This window comes from Vigna angularis, chromosome 2 (genome assembly GCF_016808095.1).
Source record: "Vigna angularis cultivar LongXiaoDou No.4 chromosome 2, ASM1680809v1, whole genome shotgun sequence".
Taxonomy (NCBI): Eukaryota; Viridiplantae; Streptophyta; class Magnoliopsida; order Fabales; family Fabaceae; genus Vigna; species Vigna angularis.
In genome coordinates, this window is record NC_068971.1 from 26397208 (window position 1) to 26421366 (window position 24159).

Consider the following 24159-nt stretch of genomic DNA (forward strand, 5'->3'; position numbering starts at 1 on the left):
TATATATATATATATATATATTCTTATTTAATGTTACTACTAATGGCCGTATCAAAATGATCTTAATCAATTTATCTATTAATAAATTTTTTTCACTATTTTAATATTATTTTCAATTATTTATTATTATATTAAAAGATTTAAGTATTAATAAAATTCTTACGAATCTCTCTTTATTGTGTGTTAGCAATTTTTCACCTTATCCCACAAATGGATAAATTTAGCACAAAATCTATCAATAAATACTCAAAATAAAATAAAAAATAGAAGTAATTATTTTATAAAATAAAAAGCCTACATACATAAAACTAAGCAAAGCACAGTATATTTAGTTGAGAGAAAAGAAATAAAAAAGGTTAAAATAAATAAACAAATGAAGGGGAATAGATAAAGAAATGAAGTATAACATCGATTGCTTGATTTTAGAAAAAAATATTAATTTAATCTTTTGTATATATAGTCAAAATGCAAAAAAAAAAATTATAAATTTAATCTATTTGTAAAAAGAAAAATATAATCGCGTGGTTTTATCTAATGACTAATTCTATTATGTTGTTTTATCTAATGAATACGTGTTACTGGAAATCATTTAAATGTAATCTTAATTTATATTAAAAAAAGCTACAAATTAGTTTGCATTCACTTGTAACTCTATCTCTCCATATCCAAAAATAATATACTATTGAAATCGGTGTAGGATTCAAATGTTTTTGTTAAACTGTAGTCAGTAAAATCACCCATTTAAACAAAGATTAATTTCGTAGGATCACTTTGCGTAGGAATTAGATTAATTTACATCCTTATTCGAAAGTCAAAACGAATAACTTTTAAAGATGAAATTAATTTTTTAGTTCCTAAAACTTTGAATATATGTGTTTTTCCACTTAAATTGTATAACTTAAATTTTAAGAAAAATACAGTGTTAGTTATTAGTTAGGACATGATGACAAAAGCAATGAGATGATGTTATTAATATTTAACGGGGTCCACTTCCAAAAGTCACGTCATTATTTTCATTAATATTGTTTGACTCCAAATATTAAAAACACATTTTTAAAATATTTGAGAAATAATCAAAGTCTACTTTTCTTTATTTTGGAAAACCAAATCAGATTTTGCTTCCAATTTTGGGCTACAAATAAAGTTAATTACTTTTGAATTGTGAAAAAAAGTATATACATTAATCTTAATTTTTTAAATAAAGATATAACTATGCTGAGAAATATAAACTTTTCCCCGATTACATCATATTATTTTAAAATTACATGTATTTCTTGTAAAATATTATTAGCAATTTTTATGATTATTGTTATTGGTAGAAACAGTATTTTAAAATTAAAACTACTCAAACACTATTTGAGATTATTTTATCAAAGAATATATCATATAAATATACCATTTTACATACTTTATACGTTAGATTTATTTAGTTATAAAAGTATTTTAACTAATTTTTATTTCATAAGAAAAATAAAAAAATAGAAATCAAATTCGTTTTGTACAGTAGGCCTTAATATGTGTTAATACACACGCGCCCACATATATATATATATATATATATATTATATATATATATATATATATATATATATATATATATATATATATATATATATATATATATATATATATATATATATATATATATATATATATTCCTCTACAACCTTTTACCATTTTTTTAAAATTGTGCATTCCCTATTTAGTTTACTGACTTTGTTTTTCCTACTTTAATATAACAGGGTTAAAGAGTTGACTTGTAACCCTCAATTTTTTAAACAATTGACTTTCATTATCGATAGATCTTATTATATTCATGGACTTCTGAAATTTTCAGATAGCTTTCTAGTTATTTAAGAATGAAATTACAATGTTTGACTAAAGCTTAGCCTCTAAGATAGTAAGTTACAGAATCATCTAAAAACTGTCTATTTTCAAGTGATTATGAAATTCCCACCATTTTCATAAAATGTTAACATGTCCATAACATAATTAACATGTCATCCGTTCTACTTTGATTTATTCCTCTCTACAAATATATTCCTAAACATTGCAGAAGTTTTTAACATTATTTCCATAAAAAAAATAACAATATAAAATGATTAAATAAATAATAGTTTAATATATAGATAAGTAAGTGTTTGAACTATGTTAAGGACAAAAATTTATTGCGAGTTTTATGTTTACTGTGCTTAAGCCCCAACCGCACACAGTTAAGTTATGCAAGGTTTTTTTATGGCTCTAGTCTTTTACCTTGTCACTCAACATAGACGTTTTCTCGTCTTTCGAATTTGATCAATAGGTTTTTTTTTGTGAGGGTTTGCTCGGTGGTTTAATACTTCTTATGGTATTTTGTTGTTAATGTCACTTTTTAAATCTTCACAAATCGTCTTTCAATTCTCAATGCCAGTTTTAGTCTCAACTACAAAAGTGTTGCATTTTTACACAAATTTCATTCAAATCACAAGCAGTTACTTTTCATTAACACATTTTGTATTTCAAAGCATAAGAGATTTGATTTACTATAAAATAATATCAATTTCATACAAGTAATCTAGACACTTACAAGTTATCTTAGCTTAGTGATAAGCGTTAGCCTCTAGTCGAGCATATTTAATATTAATGTGTTTTCTAGAAGATATTATTTTACATTGTATTATGGATGTAACTAAGTATTATGATACTTAATGATAATATTTCAGTTGATATTGTTAAATAGGATTATCATATAGAATATCTTCATTACATTTTGCGAGTGCAACAAAATATAACAACTTAACTAATTGTTTTTCTATCATGTCTAGTGTTAAATATGATATATATATATATATATATATATATATATATATATATATATATATATATATATATATATATATATATATATATATATATATATATAAAATAAACATTTTGGCAAGTATACCAAATCATTTCAAGTGGTTAAAGTACGTACAAAGTATCATTCTTCCAAAGGAATTAAGTTACGTTGTCTAATTAAGTTTATTTACCAAAGTCAATTTAGTAATTACAATGATTAAATTCATAATTACTAAAAGAAATTGTAATAACAAGAACTTGAAATATCATGGTTGAAAATTTAAAAGAAACTTCGTTGGAATTAGGTTTCATGAATCATATGAAGATAAAACTCTCTACAATATATAATTATTTTATTAAAACATTCACATCAAGGCATACTATTCCGAATACCTTAGCAACTAGTTCTAAATTCAAATATCAAAGTGTTAATCCCTTAGTCAATTTAACATACAATTTGCATTAAGTTCAATGCTAAGAATGGCAAAGTTATTGAGTCTATCCCTAGATCGCAAATCACTTAGGAGCTCTATCTATGTCTATGTTCAAAGTTATTTTCCAATATTCAAAGACATTCAAATAACATTATATTTTCATACAATGATAGTAAATTCAAGAAAGAGCATATGGACAAACAACAATATATTGAATAGGAAAATTACATCATAGTGAGTTCATTACATCCAATTCCAATGAAAGAGAAATCTAACTACTCCTAGTCATCTAAAACATACACATTTGAAGCAATTCCTTGCAACAATGGTATCTTGATGCCTTCAAGTAGTCTCCTGAAGTTCCTAAGATGTTTTTGTTTCTTTGCTTTGTCTAGAACTTACCATCTTTTTGTTTATCTCGAACTTTAAAAGCCAATTCAATTTAACTAATTCACTTAGTGCACAACTCTTCATATGTTGAGCGAATAATCAACTGCATATCTTTAACTGTCCATAATTCGCTCAGCAAATTCATAATTCGCTCAACGAATTGTATCGGTGCGTTGAGCAAATAATCCCCTTTTTAGCTGAGCAATTAAAGGTTGGCTTAGCGAGAAACATCTGACAGCACTCCACTAATGTATAAGTTCCTATACAATTGACTGCACAATTTTCTTACTTACTATTACAACTTTTTCTATGAGGAAACACATTAATTCATGAATAAGTACAACTTTGAGCTGATTAATAAGTATAAAAATATGTATTTTTCATACTTATCAACTTCCCCAAACTTGAATTATTTCTTGTCCTCATGAAATCACAATACAAACAATATCATAGAAATATGACATTTTGATAAAATGACTTTGCACATTAGAAAAAGTTATATGCATCCCCAAAGATTTCAAACAAGTATAACATGGTGCATTCATCAGCCAAAAGTTCACTTGTGCATAGAATATGAACGACTAGATCAAAATTCAACATCACTCATCAATTTAGTGTTTGTCCTTACATGTTTATCAATAGATTTGTCATAGAACTTCATCAAATTTTGCACATCATCTAATTCACACACTTCACACACCAAGTTAAAAGGTCTTTTCAGGGTTAAAGATTGGCTTTCCTAGAAGAAGAATCATGGTTTTTCCTGGATTCAAAGTCACCTCTTAAGAAGAGAACAACAATACATGCTTCGATTCTCTATTAATTCCTCAAATCACAATGTATATCATTCATTCCATACCATATTATTTCACAATTCAACCTTCTTTTTCAATTCATGTACCCTTTTGATTACCTTTTTTCCTTTTTTTTATTGAACATCTTTTCTTCCCCCAAACTTGAATTCAACTTTACTCTCTTTTAAAGCATAGTACATGTTCTCTTATAGGTTGTAAGGTAGGATAACATATAATAGGCACAAGGTGGAAGAAAGAAATCAAGGCTCAAAAGGGTTCACAAATGTATCATATATATGATGTATCAAGGTTGGCTATTTGGCTAAGAAGCTATACAATCAATAACAACATTGCCTTTCTCATCCTTAACCATAAAGTGTGTGTATATATGTAGAATCACAATAATGCAGAAGTCAATTCCAAATCTAGACAAACTCATCCTATCTCTTAATCTCAAGAAATAATCTCAACACTCAAAAGATTTGGTCATAATTCATATTTACACACAGATAAAAATATGAATCACATGGCCACCAGAGTCATATATGTTATCATCTTCAAGAATCACATGAACTTAATCAAGACAATGCCATAAACCATTAAATAAAAAAGTCAAATGTCTTTACGACTACACAAATTAAAAACATAATTCAACTAACACATAGTTCAAAACATATTACAAATCACAAATAACACAACTAAACAATGAAAAAGCTTTCCATCTGTCCAGTCACCAAGAACCATATTGTCTAGATCTCCACTAGAGTTCTTGCTACTCCTCATCATCCTCATCATCATCAACCTCCGCATAGGCACTCCCCCACTTGGACTTAGGCCTGCCCTCAGGTCATATAAGAGTTTTCGCAAACTTAAAGGACAATCAATGCTGATCATACTTTAAAACATGGTTTTCTTCCTATCCCTCAACAGGTTTTACTCTTGAAGAAGACCTTGTGGTGGTCTTAGTAGAAGTCATCTGCAGAATATTAGGTAAGCAAAAAAACATTGAAACAGATGGTGAGAATTCACAAAATCAAAAACTGCAACGAACAATTCGTTGAGCGAACTCCTGACAATTGACTGCACAATTTTCCTACTTACTATTACAACTTTTTCTATGAAAAAAACAAATTAGTTAATGAATAAGTACAACCTTGAGCTAATTAATAAGTATGAAAATATGAATTTTTCATACTTATCATATATATATATATATATATATATATATATATATATATATGGCTTAATTACTTGTTTGGTTTCTACTTTTATGGGAAATTTTCAAATTAGTCCTTGCTTAGCTTTTTATTTCAACTGCATCCTAAGTTTTGCAAAATTGTCTCAATTAAGAAAAATACAAATGACATTACAAGCATGTCATGTATCAATTTGTAATTATTTTTTAATTTTTTTTTCAAAAATTGTTGTCTTCTTGTCAAGTTTCATGGTGTAACATGTGACATTGATAATGTCATTTTATTGTATTCGTGAAAAGTGTCATTGTATTGTATTCAATTTAGTTTCTATATATGTCTTTTTAATTCAGTCCCATATTTTTAAAAATGGAGTAATATTATATCTCTCCAAATTGAAATAAAATTTATTATTGGTATAAATGTGATATTTTTATTAAAAATGACCTTTTAAAATATACCATCATTCTATATTATTAATCCATGTTTTGTTAGTCCATATTCTTTTATAACGCAAAAACTAATTAAGTATAAATGTTTTTAAAAAAGGAGTAAGTATTTAAAACTAGGTTTAAACCCTCCCTTGGTCCTCATTTTTGTATGAAAATCTCAGTTTGGTCATCATTTTTTCATCTGTCTCAATTGGGTCATATTTTTTATAAAAATGAACACATTTTACCCTAACTGTTAAATTGTAACAAACGGCGTTAGTTGGTGCTGACATATTGCATAATTAATACGCTGATGTCAAAATATTTTATTACGTGGAATTTTTATTTAATTTGAGAGATTATGACATGGCAACCTTTGGTCGTTCTCTTCTTCTTCTTCGTTTTGATCTTTTATCTGGGGCAAGGAAAGTGCTCGCGATGGCGCAACCAAATGGCATTTACGGTGGCTCGTGGCGGCGTGAGAAATAATTTACTAGCGCTTAGATTTTGTATCTCCTTTCTTGAGCGTCAGAGATTTTTCCCTTTTCTCGAAGACCAGAGACTGCATCTTGTGAGTGAAAAACCTGTTTGCATCGGTGGAAAGCAATGACTGGTATCTACGCCTTATCAGAAGCAAGCTCCTCCTCCAAAATGAATCAGGTGAGCATCCGAGAAAGCCCCATCTCCCAATTAAGGGACAGCCCCAAAATGGGGATTTCAACGTAGGATTATTGTTAAGGTAGCCATGGATACGCTATCTTTTTAATTGATCTGGGAAAGGGAATTGATCTGGGATAAGGTTTCTTTTAGGAATTAACTTTATTAATTAAATTTGAAATCCTAATTGAATAATTAGGATGAAAACCTAAATTGAATTCCTAGTTAGAATCTTTCCTAACCTTGGTTTCCCTCCCCCTCTGCCTTCTCTAATTGAGTTCTGCACACTTCCAATTAGGGTTCTTTCTCTCGCTGACTGTCAATTTGAATTGGTTTCGAACCACGAGTTCACTACCTTGCGGATTTTGATTGGTTGCGAGTTTCCAATTCTCGTTTTTGGTGTGCTGAACTGTGAGCATTGTTTTTTAATTGGGGGATTTTCGTGTTTCGGTTGGGTTGGGTGTGCGGATGCATTATGCTACGTGTTTTGCAGATGGATTGTGTGGAATTTCGAAATGGTTGAGAGTTTCAGTTGTTCTATTGTAAATGGTGGAGTTTTTTTTTTCTGTTTGGGTGATTTTTCTTATGTGTATGCTTTCTTTATTAACTGCTGCAGGAGTTTCGGGATGTGTATCTGCAACTGAATCGAGAAGAATGGCATTTTTTTGGTCTGTGATTGTGTTGCAGATGGTGGGTGGCGCCGGTGGAGCAACAATGGGGGAGGAAGCAAAGGGAGAGGGAGGAGAAGATCTGGTTCTAGTCAAAATATCACCACGTGGCGTTTCAAATCACCATTGTTTATTTAATTAAAACACTCCACGTAAATGAGGAACAAACGTCAACACATTCTCTCTACACCACGTGTCTTTAATTTAACGTCGTCTGAGACCAGTTAACGGTTAGGGTAAAATGTGTTCATTTTTACAAAAAATATGACCCAATTGAGACAGATGAAAAAATGATGACCAAACTGAGATTTTCATACAAAAATGAGGACCAAGGGAGGGTTTAAACCTTAAAACTAATATATTATTAATTCTTCATTTTTTATAAGACTAAAATTAATTAATAACATTTACAAAAATAATAAATTTTAATATAAATATCACTATAACATTTGTATAAATAATATATTTAGTCTCAATTAAAAGAAATACAATATTGTTTCATTTAAAAAGAAAAACTAAATTGAATCAAAGAGACATATATAGGGCCTAATTTGAATACAATACAATAACACTTGACATTAACAGTCACACGTAACATTGTCCTACAACATGACATTAACAATATCACATGACCTGACACATGAGCAATAAATTTTCTTAAAAAGAAAATACGAATTGACATATGACATGTCATTAACACCATTTGTATTTTTCCACTACACAACCTTCACATATCTTTTGTGGATAATGTATTGATAGCAAGCCACCATTTCTCCACTACTTAACAGACTTAAACTCTTAAAATTTAAGTGTCTAAACCTACAATGTCACAACTAGCTCTCTTTTTCAACATTGATAATAAACAAACATTAATAATTGCATCAAAACTAATTTTCATGGTTCCATTTTTTTTATAAGGGTGCTTTAAGTAACAATCGCTACTTGGAGTCATACACCTCAATATGATTCTACTACATTGTGATAGTGCAACCTTTTCCAAGTAATAGCTCAAAGCTCAACAAATTATTCTTCATTGAAGGACATACAACTCATCATGCATTTAATTTGTTTTTTAATCTTTTCTTGTAATCAACACTTTACCAATTCCTTTTAATGAAATGGTGTTGTTGTTATTTGCAAACGTCGCACTGCTCTTGACACTTAGATCAAGATCTATCAGTCAATCTTTATTTCTAGTAATATCGTTTGAACAACCAATATCAAGATATCGAAAAAAACCGTCTTCATCACTATTTGTGTTTACCATCAATAACACTTGGTCTGAATCGAGCTCTCTCATCATGCACCATGTATGCCTCATAATCCTTCTTTCATTTCTTGTTCACATTATTATCGTGCCAATACTGTGTCCAAATTTATCACAATTGTAGCACTTCACCTTCTTTTCATCAAAATTCTTCCCACCTCTCCATTTGAATTGTCCTTCTACCAGTACCACCATTTGATTGATCTGTAAAGCCTTCTTTTCTACCTCCACCTCTGTCCCCTCTTGATCTTCCTCTTAATCTTTTACCACCACGTTCTTTGTTCTTTTGTTGATTGGTTTTGGTTGGAAATCATGATCAACAACGTTGCTCATGCGCTTCTAAGGAGTTTTGTAATTCCTCAATAGACATACCGTTTATGTCCTTGGATTCTTCAATAACAACTGCAATGTGATCAAACTAAGGCATTCATGTTTTGAGCACCTTCTCTACAATCTTACAATCATATACTGGTTCATCACATCCCTAATGAATTTAGTCAACATTTGAAGTCTACTAAAATATTATCCAATAGTTTCTTGTCCTGTTATGGAAAAAAAACTCATAATGTCTCCTTAATGATGGTAACTTCACCTTTTTTTATATTTCCATAACATTTGTATACATTTTTCATAATGTCCCACACTTCCTTTGATGTAATAGTCATTAATATCTTCTGAAATTTTTGCTGACACATATTGATATGTATCAATACCCTTGGTTTACAATCCAACCTCTTATTCTCCTTAAACACAACCTTTATCTCTTCTGCAACATTTTTAGGGGTTTCTTGAAACCTATTCTTCACAACCTCATCAACTTCTTGAAAACCAAAAATTGCATCCATCTTTACACACCAGTCATTATAACCTTTAAGGCTTTGGTGTATTAAACCTTCATCAGCCATGGTAGCACATACACAACAATGCTTCAACCTTAGTGCTTGCTCTTCACGCATCTCCAAGCCTCATTCACAACCTTTATCTAGATACAACTTTATTAAGTAAAGGCATAATACATCATACATACATAGTTATAACCACTAACACATAGTATACACAAGAGGAATTATGCGGAGAAAACAAAAGGTGATTTTCTCGTTAGCAAAAATTGAATTACATCAAATTATTCTAAATTTTACTTCATGACATTTAAAATGATTAGAAAAGAAAAAATTTATATCTTCCTTTGATTATTTATAGTTACATATAAAAAAGAAGAAGTATGTATTAGATTTGTAATTACATAGTTTGAATTGTCAATTTAAATTTAATTAACAAAAAAATATATTTTCATCTTCTATAATATTTAAGCATTTTAACTAAATACTTTCACTACTACAAAAATGAGTTTTGACATCCGTTATTTTCAACCTTTGACATCAATTCAAATTCTAATGTCTTAGTCGAAGATGTCAAACTGACGTCAAAATAAAAAATCGACGTCGAAGGACGTCGATTCTAAGTGAAACCAACGTCCAAAAACACAATCGCTGGTAAAAAAAAAGGTTTTTAACACGTCATATACGTTTCGGTTATATAAAAATCGAAGCGTATCAAAACGCGATGGCACTTTCGCAGTTTTAGCGAAACTATATGCCTTGGTTGCCTAGGAACTGATGCATAAAGGGGTATACTGCCTGGGTTCTTTGACCAACCGAGGCAAAAAACTTTGTCTCCCCCTGCAAATCAGTCTTTTCACGTGACAGGATTTTCGAAATAGGACATATTGCATTGGTTCTTAGTAGAACCGATACCGTAGGGCCTTTCTGCATCGGTTTAACTGCAAACCGATGCGTATAGTGTGAAATAATTTCAAATTTGGCATTTTGATTTTTTTTTTCAATATTGTTTTAGGAGTATATGCCTCAATTCTTTTACTTAACCGAGGAATAGCCTCTGCGTAAGTTCAAATTCAGAACACTAAACGCGAACGCATTTTCTCGCGCACTGTTCTTCCTCTTCCCATTCGCGCCTCCAAAATAGTTCCTCATCGCACTGCCACTACTCTGTCGCTGCACCGCCACCGTCGTCTCGTTGTGGTGTCGTCTCCCTCGCGTCTCTATCGCCGCTGGTTTACCGCTGCACCACTGAACCGCCACCATTGTTTCGTCGTGTAGTCCTCTTCGCTGGCTCGACACTGTCATCTCGTCTCCTTTAGCGTGCTTGTTGTTCGCGGCTGCCTCCACCAGTTGTCGCCGTCGTTCGCCGTTCTTCATCGTCGTTGTTGTTCACCCTGCCGCCGTTCATCCCTTCTCTATACGAACCGAGGCCTAAAGTCTGGAGAAAAAAAATAAAATAAAACACGCTACTGCTTCAGTTCTGTATGAACCGAAGCAAAATCCTACCCCCTTTTGCCTCGCTTGTATATGTGTTGATTGCGGAACCACTGCCTATAGACGAAAATAACCACTGTGATTTCCCGTACTGCACTAGTGACTAAAAAATAGGCAGCAATAGACATGATTTAATACACCAAATGTCAATTGACGTCGCATAAACTCTCGGTTAACATTAATTTGACATGAAAATAAGATATTAAATGAGTAACCGTTATGAAATTTTTTTTGTCCGAGTTGATAGATAATTAATTAGTTAATGAGCACATGGATTTTCTTTTTTCATATATAATTTTTATTTTATTTTCACTCTTTCAAATTTTGTTTCTAAATTATTTAGTTAACCGAAGCTTTGTTTTATATGGCAAGCTCTTTTTCCAACTGCCACAAATACAAAATAGCTTGTTCTTGTAAGTTCATAAAAAATGCTAGATCTATGCTGTAGAATAATAGGAAAGTATGGATTCACTTTTAATTCAAATTAATAAAATTAAAATCATTAAGTCATGAAATTAGAAACAATAGATATAAATTAGAGCCGTGCTCAAGTAAGAAAGTGATCTAATTAAATACATATAATATAATGCATAGTTAAGTGACATATGAAGAAGAACAAGTTCCAAATTGTGACATGTGAGAAATATTTATAATATATATTTACAAACCATAAAATAAAATAACAGATAATACGAAACTTAACTTAGAATATCAGGGTTGACTTTCATAATTTGATATAGGTCGGTTGAGTATGTAGCTATCATATATTTTGTCCCATAACATAATCAAACATTATCTATTGAATGTTCTAAATAACACTTCAACCTGCGTCTTTCAATTATTAGAAGAAAACATATATTTGTAGAAGTTGGGAAAGTCAATCTGGTAGTTATAAAAAAAATTGTTTTTTAGCAGAATCCCCCGTATTTGTTTTACATTTACACAAAAATTAACATTTAAACTAAATAATATACACAATTATCGAGTCCAATTAAGTTTATACTATACAATAACACGAATAAATTATCGAGTACATTTTACACATTCATAATAAAAACTTCGGTAATAACATAACATTTAGTGATGATTATAAGGTTAGCTTGATTCTAAGAAAGAAATGACTTGATTGAAAAATGATCTGGGCAATGAGTTTGAATATTAAAAACATAAGTATTTTATTTGACCATTATCGTCAATAAAATTCTTAAATTTTAATGATGGTTTGAATAACGAAACATTATTAAAAAAATTAATCATAGTTATATATTTTGTTTTCGATAATTATTATTTAGGAAAAAGTAATGTTAAAATTCTCCTATATAGTGATCTTGAGTACCAATTGGTACAGTAAAGATCTAAAGGATAATTTTTATGTATTTAAATAATAAATTACAAACAGCTCTGTACATATACATTATTGTAAAATGTGCATCAAATATTACAAAAAGAAATCATTGTTTATATTCCATCATTATTGTCTCTATGTGTACAAAGAAACATGATGAAGACGAAGTGTAGGTCAACGGTGATTTGAAATATTGTAGCAAGGATCATCACCATCGGTTGCATCACCCATGATGATTGAGCAAGCTCTTTCAACGCAATCTTTATGCTCACCTTTATCATCTCATCCCAATACCTACATTCTGAAAAATAACAAATAAAGTAAAAGATATAATAGATGCATTATGGTGCATGGATATCTCGGCTTATTATGCTTAGATGTACTTAACCATGATAAGACGAGTATGTATCATAACGGCATGGTCGACTACATGTTAATTAGAAAATCTCTACAAAAAAGACGTTGATCAAGTTAACCAATATAAAATCATGATTAAGATATGACTAGCATAAAAGGTTTACCAAAAAACTAATTAAGATAATTAACTATGTGATCAAAAATATTCAAGTAAAAAATTCATAAATCATAATATAAATAGTATAGTACACGAAGTATATTATCACGTTCATTAATTATTGTATTTATTTTCATCTGACATATTTGATGACTTTAATGTTGGAACATTTTTTACAGACACAACCCTTATTCGGCTAAAAGAGGAGAAGTACATGGAGAGGACAATTACCTTGAAGTTGGAGCTTGGAATGCTTAAAGCATTTGGAGTTGGAGTTTCCGCAAAGTATATTCAACTCTATAAGAACAATTGACACCGACCAATATACTTTGTGAATATAAGAGTTATATGGTTGGAGTGAAGGAAGCAAGTCAAGGACCCTTCTTAATTGACATAGCTGCGATGCTTAAGATACAAATGCAAATGCAGTGAGAGTTTGTTGAGTTCATGAAGAGATTGCTTAACAGATGGATGAATTAAGGCAAGATAATGTTAGGCTGAGAAGGAGAGTCGAGGCTGAAAGAGTAACCGATAAGGGGAAGGAGATGGAAATCTCCTAGAATGAAGGGTCATTGTAGAAAGTTGTATCTCTTCTTCATGTTCTCCATGAAGTTAAAGGAGAAAGCGACTATAAGACCGAATTGAACATTTTTAAATAAAATATGAGGTCTTACTGAACTTTTTCAAAAAGTGAGACCATTTTGAACCATACCCCAAAAATTGGAACCAAATGATGTATTAAACCTTAATAATATTTAATTATATGTATAATAGTCGACTAGCAACACCTCGTCATAGAAACCAATATTACCGTAAAATCAATATGAATTAGGGCGTTCCATTATTATGACGTAAATCAAACGAGTTTCTTCCTATATTAAAAATGTGAAAGATGGGTAAATTAATGAAAAGTTAATTATTTTATTATATTATTTTCAATTAAAGTTTAATTAATACTTTTGAAAAACATTTAATATCTGAATAGTTGACAATTTGTATTAATATTTTCATTTAATAATAATTACAACTATATATTTAAAATAAATGTGTAATGATATAAATTATGGCATTTAAAAAATTCAATATGATCCAGAAAATAGTTATTGATTATCCTCTTTATAACCATGTCATATGTGCATGTTGCATGTTTATTTCATTTGTGAATCAATAACTACAGTTAAGTTTCAATAATCTTTCAAATCATTCAACCATCCATGGTTGAATTATTATATCCTTAAGCATTAAAAAAGTTATATACACCACAAATTTACATTGCTTCCGTCGAGTTAAATACCAATGAGTTTAATAGATATAAACTTTATTAAGGGTAGATAATAAAGGTTTTACATTGGATGAAGGAAATGATACTCATGTTTGACATGATTGGAAGTGCAAAGTATAAAATATAATGAACAGAAGAGAATTTTGTCTCAATACAAATATTTAACACATATAGTCGTTATATTTCAGTATTTTATAATGTTCATTGGCAAAGAGTTAAGACTTCTATTTGGTTTTAAAATTCAAATTTATCATTATTTTTTTTTTAAATTAAATAATTTTTTGAGAGAATTAATTTATTTTTAAATTAAGTGAATTAACACATTTAATCTATAATCACTAAGAGATAAGCCAAGTTAAGTTCACTCATTTACTAAACAAATTAAAGTGGTTGGCTTGAACTCAACAAGTCAAACTAACCTTTCAACTAATATAAACACATGAATATTAAAATATAGTTTCTGGAAAATGCACTTAACTACCGCCTTACACTGCTAAATTATGTGAAAACTCATTAGTAACATTTTTATTATAAAACGATTTAACACGGTTACTTAATCACACGAAAAAAGTAGTTTTAAAAAATATAATATTAAACCAAAGTATAACAGAAAATAAATGAAATAATTAAGAAAAATAAAGAGGTAAAAATTAAATTTAGTTAAATTAATAATAATATCTACCTTCTTACGGATATATGGAAAAGAAAGCTAGCACCATTATATAATTATTTACATATAAATTATACTTTGACATACACAATTTTTTTATATATTATTCTATTTTTAAAAGTATAATTTTTTATAATCATTTTATTTTTTTTAATGTAAATGTATGTCATTTTACTATTATTTTATTATTTAAACTTTATTAAAAACTACAATTAGGTTGTTCAATAAAATATTAGATCCACAAAAATTTATGATTTCTAAAGAAAATTGTATTGTTGACTCTCTCTCTCTCTCTCTCTCTATATATATATATATATATGTAATTCTGGGTCCTTTGGAAGGATTAGTGGAAATGAGAATGAGTTAATAAAAATTACATTAAGGTAGAGATAAAAAAGTTGACTTAGCTTATTAATTGTTGATAATGTTTTTATTTTCTCCCCATTCACAATACAAGATTACCATCCACTAACCAAATTACATATGTCCAATGTGATTTCGTGTTGCTAATGATCTAAATAACTACGCGCCAATTACTTTTGCAAATGCATTTAATAAACTAAATTTCAACTTAGAAAGAAAAAGACATATCAGGTAAGATATTTTTACTTTTTCCCACATCTTTGGTATATTCCTCGATCAAAATATGTGGATCCCCTTAGTTTGACATGAACTTCAAATCAAGGTTCGTACGAGGGTCAAATTATTTGCAATTTATAAGGAGTTTTCTCCTCTGAAATTTTTTAACAATAAATTTTCTTTGATAAACTACAATTAGGCGACCTTAATCTTAAGAAAATATTGAAGAGGACGTAAAGTCTTAACCTAAGCTTGTGTTATACTTTGAAGTCTTCCTTAATCATCATCTATAAATATATACCTATTTGTAAGATGGTAACATTGATAGAGAATTTAGTTTTTTACTTCATGCCGAATGATTCCAAATTGCTTATTAACTTTTGCTAAATTGACCACACAAATTCTGATGTATTTTTATAATTAATGGAAATAAGAGTTAGTGCTTCGTAACATTCATGACGTGTTTGTTTCATATTTCACATTTTAAATCTATTTTAGTAATGTGCATGATTGGAGGATATTCACGATATTAAGTTGATTATATTATGTGAAACATTTTTTTTAGATATGATTAAATATGTTTTTAATTCTTAATTTTTAATAAAACTTAAAATTAGTTTTTTTTATTTAATTTAGTTCCTTTAACTTTAAATATGTAGAATTTTTTAATCAAATTTTATTAAGTTTATTTAACGTTTTAAATATATTTTATAATAATATTTGAGTTATTTAAACAATTTGACATATTTTCTTTAATATTACATGAGAAACGTAATTAAAATATCAAATAAATTTAACAAAATTTAATTAAAAAATTAAATAGGTTAAATTAGTCCAAAATTTTAAAAAAAATTTAATTTCGATTATTACTAAAAGGTCAAAATCATATTTAATCCAAAAATTAAATAAACTATACACTGATTTTGGTTTTGACAAAGGATTACGAATTATTTTATATCTCTTTGCATATTAATAAATTTGGAAGCTAAAGAAAAAGCCAAATGCTAGAAGTAACATGGAGTCCTTTTCTTCAAGAGGGTTTCATAAAGCAATTGTTAATGTCCAACTTGAGAACTTTTAAGTTTAAATACGCCAAAAAAGTTGATATAAGTCAGCATCACTTATAAGCTTTAATTATATGATAAGCGAGTTTGCATATATTATATAAGGTCCAACTTACCATATCTGATAGTGTGATTAAAACCCCTTAATCCTGACAAACCGACCTCTTCGTAACGAAAGTAACATGTTTCAGTTCAATTAGCAGCGTCTACATCCACAATTAAATAGTTATACTTTCTTTTCAAATATGAATTAATCATAGTTCCATTTTTATTCAAATACGAAAGTAACATATTGGTTCATTTAAAACAACAATATATGTAACGGGAACGAAATTCAAATTATTCAATAATTGATTTTGGAATTTGCCGCTCTAGATATAAAATAAACCGTATTATCATAAAATTACTATATAGTCTCTATGTCTTCAAAAATATTTTTATAGTGATTAACTTGTATCAATATTTAAAAATAGAAATGAAACAAAACGAGTTTACAGTTATATAGATATGTAAGTCTATAGATAAACCTTTTAAACATATTTTTATGATAAGAAAATAAGATAAAAATACAAAGTAACTTTCTATAAATAAAAAAATTTGTTATGTACAGATTAATTTATATAAATTATATTAATATATTTTTATAGAAAAATTAAATTTAATTTTTGGAGACAACTATTTTATTTTATTTTTAATTTCTTTTAGAAATATTTAGGAAAATAGTACCCTTGTAAAATTGAGAAACTCTATTTTTTGTTGGCTTGTCTTTAAAAAAAAAGCATTAATAAAATTATGTATTAAATCAGTCATGAAAAACCTTATAAAATTAATGATATTATTCTCAATCCCAAAATGTTAAATAATAATATTGTTTTTTCTCGTAATATATTGCTTATTTACATTTAATATGTGAGTCACGCACTAGAACAATTTTACTCCAATAGAGTTAATGAAGATCCATTATACGTCTAATATATATTTTTATCAGAATAAACTTTATCCAACCGATACTAAATTGGTTATATGTACACCTGCATGTGTATATTAATAGTAACATATCCAAATTGATTATATATACACCTGCATGTTTATATTGAGAATAACAATATTGTGATAGATTATATCAATAGTATTATTGTGGAAAAGTTTATTCAACATAGACTTAATGTACTATGTGCCAAATTAAAGAGAGAAAAAGAAAGAAAACATAAGGACTTAATAGTGTCATATAGATATAGTATTTCAAAATACAATGTAAATAATATATTGGCTTAATTACTTGGTTCCTAAATTCAGCAATGAGTGTCTGGTATCCGATTTTAAAAACGTCTTAATTATGTTTTCATGTGGTATAATTGCACCAATGAAGTTTCTTCCGTTAGATTGACATAAACAGAGTTAAATGTTTGATTATGTGACAGTAAAATCCGCACTTTTTTTCTCTCTCCTCTACTCTTTCTACCATGCATCCATATTTTTCTCTCTCTTATGTATTCCTCTTAACATAGTATTGTGAGCTTTTGTGTGGCTTCTGAAACACAATAACATGGTAATGGGTTTGCCCTAGCTGCGTCGTTGACCTAAATATGTGTCTTCTCTTCCATTTAACTTCACTCTCCACATTTCTCTATTATCACCCCTCTAAAATGACGTCTTACCCACGATGTTCTCTTTTTGAAAGTGGCCCTCCTTCATCCAGGACCTCCTCGCCAAAACCTAGATGCACACGCCGAACATGAATACCAAGCGCTCCATCTCTCGCTACCACCCCATCAACAAGTTTGAGCCCTTCTTCGAGAGCATGAGTCTTTCCCTTCCAAGTACGCGTCCCTTTTCCCACCTCATATGATTTACCTAAACGACGACGTTGTGCTCATGGAGAATCACCAGGCTCTTTGCAACTTTAGGGTAACCCACACCAAGATGGGGAGGGTTTTCAAACTCGTACCTCAGGTTTTTCGATATAAACCCGGGATCTTGATCTCGAAGCTTCAGGAATACGAAAACCTCGATGTTTCGTGGAAGACTTTGATCAATGTGGCTGCTTCCAACCCCTGTATTTTGGTTCTGGGTGTTGATTTTGATTTTGTTAAGGTTGCAGAGATGTTGAAGAGTGTTATTGGAAAGTATTGTGATTGGATTGGAGAGCATTTGTTGAAACAAGGGTTGTTGTAATTGGGGTGATGTTTCATGTTTTCACTTTGCTTTCTAGGGTTTTCAATGAGAAACAATTGGGTGATTTAATCACTCGTAGCCCTTGATTGATTTTTGAGGAATTTGGAGGTTATGTGTTATCCTTTATTGACTTTTTTGTTGAAATTTGGATTGTTTGTAAATCGGGTTTGTGTCATGCTGCACGAGTTTTCGGAGATTCGGGTTGTGAAATTTTTGTCCAATTTGAGGTTATGTTTTCTATTCTTAACAAAGATTTAGATGGAGGCTTCCGAGATTAGGAGGATTTTGCAGTCTCACTGCTTGGTGTTAGGTTCCTTCACCATAAAGAGAGTAATTACTTTACTTACTAACTTGAATGTTGGAAAGAAGCGACTGCAGAGTTGTGAAAGATGATCCTCTAGTATTGAAGCGTTGGGCTTTGGAAAAAGGATTGAGCCTCTGATTAACTCGTATTCAGAGTATGAATTCAAAACGCTGAAGAAGGAGTTCATGCTCAGCTTGGGGTGTGAATAAAATCAAAGAAAATATATAAACAAATTATATAATAAATCTATCTCTATTAAAATATAAATAAAGCAGGAACAATGAATTGATACAGGAATAATGCAACTTTTAAAAACAGTTAAACAATCAAGATTTGTTAAACAATTTAGGTTTTAATGTAGAGAAAGAAATGAGTTAGAGGAGCAGAGGAGAGAAAAAAAAGTGCAGATTTCTATACCACATAATCAAACATTTAACTCTATTTATGCCAATTTAATGGAAGAGACTTTGTTGATAGGGGAGCTTTAACCTCTTTATATATATATATATATATATATATATATATATATATATTTGTTTTTTATGATGAACAAAAGAATGATTTTATGGTTTCTTGCACAACAAATGGCATAACAATTGCTTTATCTTGATTATGTTTGTGCTTGATATATGAATTCATTATTGTTAAATGAATCATGCTTTAAAACAGATTGAATATCTCATTTCAGGTTGAAATAATCGATTAAACATAGTATATATAATCTGTTAGATTTCACCAAATCACTTAGTAAGCTTAACAGGGACAAATTGTTCTGTAGTAATCGATTATACAGGATATATAACCAATTAAAATAGAAAGTTAGACAAAATCTGTTTCATAAGTGAGTTAATATGTTTAGAATTGAAATTGGATAGACAATTTGCTTAAGTATAGGATTAATCGATTACATAAGTTTTTCTAATCGATTAAATCAGTTTACCTTTTGTCTAATCCTTTGCATTTAAAGCATGATCTGTCATACTTTCAATTGAATAAATAACTGGCTTATGAGTTTATATAATTGATTATATGTTCAAGATAATTTGTTAAAACAGAAACAAAAGCTTAACATATTACTTAAAAATCCTAATCAATTATATGCGTCTTGAGACCTGTTTCAAGAAAACAAATCATTATCATTTTCAAATACTAACGTTTTAACTGAGTTTTGATTAAAGAAGAGTTCAAGAAGTGATATTGGAAAATCGATGCTTCATTGGTTGATTACCCATCAAGATTCTCTCAAGAAAGTTTTCTTAAGTTGTTCTGATTTGATCTACACTAAAAGAGTGTGACTTGGAGATCAGATTCATCATAAACCATCTGTGATTGTGTACTTGTGTGGGTTTGCCATGGGTTGAGAGTTGTGATTGTTCTCGGTTGTATAACAGAGTGAGGTTATTCATCTTTCTGTAAACTCAATCAATTATAGTGGAATTCCTTCAACTAAGGTTGTTGAAGGAGGACTGAATGTAGGCTTGTGATTAGCCAAACCAATATAGATTGTTTATATTGATCACTACATTAACTTTCAGTGAGAATTTTCAATTCAAAACATTTTAAAACAATCATTCATTGAACAAAGCCCAGTAACACTCATAAAAACATTTAAATACAACAACTTTATCGATCTAAGGTGGTTAGTGCTCAGAACGGGAATAAGGGCTCTCTAGGTTCAATTTTAAAGCTTGTGGAGACTGTTGTGCAACTTGTGTTAATACATGATCATCTAGAGAATAGATCGTTTAAGTAACCCAAGTTTTGAAGTTTAATAAAAAGCATTAAAAAACTATTGTTGTGTATGAAAAGTTGTTTAAACCAATAACGTCTAAAAAAGAAATACCTTATAAAGTGTTATATCAAGCAAAACTTTTTAAAAGAAAATATCGTCTGATGAATAACCGCTAAACATTATAGCCTTTGGAAAAACATCTTATGTTGATACCATATGATGATTATTCTGTAAGCAATTTCTATAATTTCAATTGAATGAAAATATATAGGATCTTGAATTTTATGATTCTCAATATTCTCACATACATAGTAAAAAAGAACTTACTTGGATCCATTGTATAGTTCTCTCTTGTCAATTGTTCTCCCTTCTCTTACTTTTCTTAGATGCTTTCTTGATGATATAGAAATTATCAAGGATGTCACCTTCTGTCAAAAAAACATTGTTCCTCTATCTTTCTGAGAGCGTAGCCTTTTCTCTCACTTTTCAGAAACTTAACGTGTCAACGAAAGTAAAACATGTTCCTTTTTATGATATTTTACCAACTTTAATAAAATACCAAAATGCCCTTTATTGAAGTGAGAAGAGAGAGATTAATTTTAATAACTCTAAAATAATCCCTTATAACTTTAATACATTTATATTCTAATAATCATCACATTAGAATCTTTACATCAAAGTTATTCTTTAAATTACATGAACCAATTATTAAATTAATATAATTTAACATTCTCCCACTTGGTTCATGTGATGACTTGAAGATCTAAAACTAAAATGTAAGTGTGCACCATTCATTAGAATTATTAAGTCATCATCCTTATATGAATTGAAATGATCAGATTATGGCGGACAAAAGTCATGAACGACAAGACTCCTTCCATGTATCACATAATCAAACTAACTCAACATAACCTTAATCAATCTTATAACTTTCATGTCTCTGAAAGAGATATAACATGTTATCACAATCAATAATACAAGTATATAACTTAATGTAGATAACAATAGAATAAAGAGAAACATAACTTTAATTGAATTCACAAGTGTCATGACAATACAAGCATATAACCATACATACCCATATAAATAGATAACATCATCATGTTAATATTGACTTATCCATAATGCCCATACTTTCAACATGGCCAATAAAAGTTTTGGGCGGTAGTTCTTTAGTTAACGAATTTGTTATCATCAAATCAGTACCAATATGCTCAATCAACACTCTATGTTTCTGCACTTCTTCTTTGACCGACAAGTACTTCAAATCCATATGTTTAGTACCCTTTGAGTACTTGTCGTTTTTAGAGAAGAAGACGGCTGTGAAATTATCAAAATAAATCCTTTTCGGCCTAACAATACTGTCAATAATGTTAAGCCTCGATACAAAGTTTCACAACCACAAAGCATGAAGCATGGCCTTAAAGCATGCCACGAATTCAGCCGCCATGGTGAAAGTAACAATGACTGATTGTTTTGCAGTTTTGCATGAAATTGTTCCTTCAACTAATAGATAAACATATCCAAATGTGGATTTTCTTGAATCCACACATCCAACATAGTGTGAATTCGAGTAGCCAATCACTTCAAGATAATCTGACCTTCTGTAGGTGAGCATGTATGCTTTGGTACCTTGTAAGTACCTAAGAACTTTCTTTTCAGCTTTCTAGTGATCCATTATGAGATTACTTTGATATCGGCCTAACATTTCAATAGCAAAACTGATATCTAACCGAGTACAAGTTTGAGAATACATCAAACTTCCAACCACTGACACATAAGGAATGGACTTTGGGTGACACTTAAATTGATAGATATTAAGTATTCTTCTTAAATGATTCCACCTTTTTGCTACACCATTTTGTTGTGGTGTACCGAGCATTGTATATTATGCATATATACCTCGACTTTCAACATACTTGGCAAATGGACCTGGACATTATCCACTCTCATCAGTTTTACCATAATATTCACCACCTCTATCAGATCTCGCCACTTTTACTTTTCTATCTAATTGTCTTTCCACCTTATTTATGAACACCTCAAGGACGTTCACTAATTGAGATTTTTCATGTAATAAATATATATAACAATAACGTGAGGAGATAAAATATTTTTCACCACCCCAAGATTTAAACAAACAAATATCAGTGTGTATTAACTCAAGAAGTTGACTGCTTCTTGTGGCGGGATATTTTGATATGTGTTTTGTTTGTTTACCCTTAATACAATCAATACATACATCAATACCTAAACAATCCAACTTTGCAACAAAAATTAAATTCCTAGCACAACTAGGAACATATAGACATTTTTCCAGAATTAGACAATAACCAGTGTCTAGAATTAATCTGTAAGCCCCAATTCCTTCTATCTGTGCCTTCATTTTGTTCCCCATATATAAATACTTTTCAATTCCTTTCATGGGCTGGATTGAAAGGAATCCCTGCATAATATAAGAAACATGAGTGGTAGCTACATAATCCAACCACCAGATATTATTAGGCACTTCAATGATATTTGCTTCAAAACTTACAAAAACATAAAAAGTACCTTTCTTTTCGAACCAAGATTTTCTTTTCGGACAATCTTTCTTGAAGTGACCCACTTTCTTGCAAAAGAAATATTTTTGGTCCTTTTGGATACTATACTTATTCACTTTCATTGGGGCTTTGTCCTTCTTGTTCTTCTTTCTTGATTTGGCTTTGCTGAAGCTAGTGATAACGGTTGAAAATATTGTTATCTGTGCTATAATTTTGATACTAAACACACCCTTTTTGACTTAGAAACTTGCTTGAACTCATGTTTTTGCTTTAGTTTTGGGAATAAGTGAGTAGAGGTTATACTTTATGATTTTATCACTAAATTCCCTTTAGTTTGTAGCTAATAATGTGCCTGAAAGAATCTCCAACAATATATAGAGTTGTATAGAGATGAATCAGCCATAAAAGCAAGCAAAACAGCAAAAAAAAGTGAGTTTTGGAATGCTACCGCTAGGGCTGAGCGCTAGTTTTTCTTCCTGCACCATGCTTGGGCGCCCTTCCAAGGGCGTTGAGCGCCAATTTTCTCGCAATTTCGCCCGGGTGCCCTAAGTTGGGGCGCTAAGCTCCAGCATGTTGGGCATGGACCCATTTTCTGTTATTTGTTTTTATCTATTTAAGGACTTGGACGTCCTAGGGATTGTATCTTTTGATGGCATAAGCACAGAAACACGTGTTTCACCCCTTTGAGGGTAGATTTGGGGATGTGACAGCTCTCCTCTTCTCTTTCTAGGGTTTTTCTATCTCTTCCATTCTTTCATTCCATTGTTCATCTAGTTTTTCCATGATAATGGAGAACTAAACCTTATTTGTTGTTTGGAAAGATGTAACCTCTTAAACTCTCATGTATTTTGAATTGATTATGATTTATTTATGCTTCTTTCATTAATTGTTAGGGTTATTCTTCTTCGCTCTATGCATTGTTATGTTTAACTCATTCATGGCATGATTATTGGTTTTCGTGATA